The following is a 1,848-nucleotide window of genomic DNA, read 5'->3' as shown; positions in this document are numbered from 1 at the left end:
CCCCAGCGATTCCGTTTTTAGCCATACTCCTTAGAGGAAATACTTTGCCAAGTGCATAAAGAGACGTGTAAAACTGTTCACAGCAGCAGCATAACATCAAAAACCAAGAATTAGCCTAAAAATGGATCAACAAGCCCAGCCAGTGTGCCTCGGTGGTTGAGTGTCAACCTATGAACCAGGAAGTTGCGGTTCAATTCCCAGTTAAGGCACATGCCCGGGGATGCGGACTTGATCCCCAGTGGGGGGTGTGCAGGAGGCAGTGGATCAATATTCCCTCTCATCATTGATGTTTCTCTCCCTCTCCCTTCTTCTCTGAAATCAATAAAAAACATATTTTAAAAAATGCATCAACAAGAGAACAGATAAATGAATGAAGGCATATTCAAATGATGGAATCGTGTGTGAATTAATTCGATTAATACAATAATAATTTCTTTTTTATTTTACAAATCTGTTTTTTTAATATATTTTTATTGATTTCAGAGAGAAAGGGAGAGGGAGAGAGAGATAGAAACATCAATGATGAGAAGAAATCATTGATCGGCTGCCTCCTGCACGCCCCCTACTGGGGACTGAGCCCGCAACCTGGGCACGTGCGCTGTCTGGGACTCCAACCCTGACCTCCTGGTTCATGGGTTGACACTCAGCCACTGAGCACGCTGACTGGGCACAATAATAATTTCTAACATTAATTGGGCACCTACTGTGTGCCAGGCACTGCATTAGGCACTTTCTGTGATAACATGCACCATCCCTCGGAAAACCACCCTACGAATTAGGGAGGATTAGCATCTATGTTTCTCAAATGTGGCAGCTTTAACACATGTCCGTGAATTTGACAATTTCTCCCACAGGAGAGCCTAACACCCCTCTCCTTGAGGGAGGGCTGGACTTGGTGCTTTGCTTTCCATGCACAGAATAAGGCAGCAGCGCCATGTGTGCCTCTAAGACCAGGGAATAAAACGTGCTCCCGCTTCCTCCTTGAGCACTCCATTGGGGCCAGGGGAGCGGGAGCCGGTTGCCATATTGGCAGGGTGTTCAAGCCTCACTCTGGCGAAGTCCACGCGGACAGGAACTGGGCCTCCTGCCCACAGCCATGTGCGTGCACCACCTTGGAGGCGGCTCCTCCAGGCCCAGCTGGGTGCCTGCCAAGGCCCCAGGCCAGAACACCCAGATACACCACTCTCAGATCCTGCCCCTGGGAAATTTAGGAGATAATACATATTTGTTGTTTTAAACTGTTCAGTTTCAGAATATTCTGTTACTCAACAATAGTGATTACTATACTAGACTAGGGGCCTGGTGCACAAAATTCATGCATGGGGGGGGGTCCCTCAGCCCGGCCTGCACCCTCTCCAATCTGGGACTCCTTGGGGGATGTTCAAACTCCGGTTTAGGCCCAATCCCTGTGGGATTGGGCCTAAACCGGCAGTCAGACATCCCTCTCTAAATTCAGGACCGCTGGCTCCTAACTGCTCACCTACCTGCCTGCCTGATCGCCCCTAACCACTCTGCCTGCCTGCCTGCCTGATCACCTCTAACTGCCCTCCCCTGCCAGCCTGGTCACCCCTAACCGCCTCTGCCTCGGCCCCCACCACCATGGCTTTGTCTGGAAGGACATCCGGATAGATATCCAGTCTAATTAGCATATTACCCTTTCATTAGTATAGATGAGTCAACCGAGGCACGAGAGATTAAGTAACTTTCCCAAAACCACAGAGCCCGTGCCTGGCAGAGCTTGGATTTGAAGGCAGGTGTTACTGGCGAGAAGACGAGACCTCGGTCCTTGTCCTCTTGAAGAAGAGATTTCAGTCAGGAGACACAAGGCAGCAGAGCAAGCAAGAAGGT

The sequence above is a fragment of the Myotis lucifugus genome, unplaced genomic scaffold, assembly GCF_000147115.1.
Source record: "Myotis lucifugus unplaced genomic scaffold, Myoluc2.0 scaffold_947, whole genome shotgun sequence".
NCBI classification, from domain to species: domain Eukaryota; kingdom Metazoa; phylum Chordata; class Mammalia; order Chiroptera; family Vespertilionidae; genus Myotis; species Myotis lucifugus.
Note: the sequence above shows the minus strand (reverse complement) of the source record.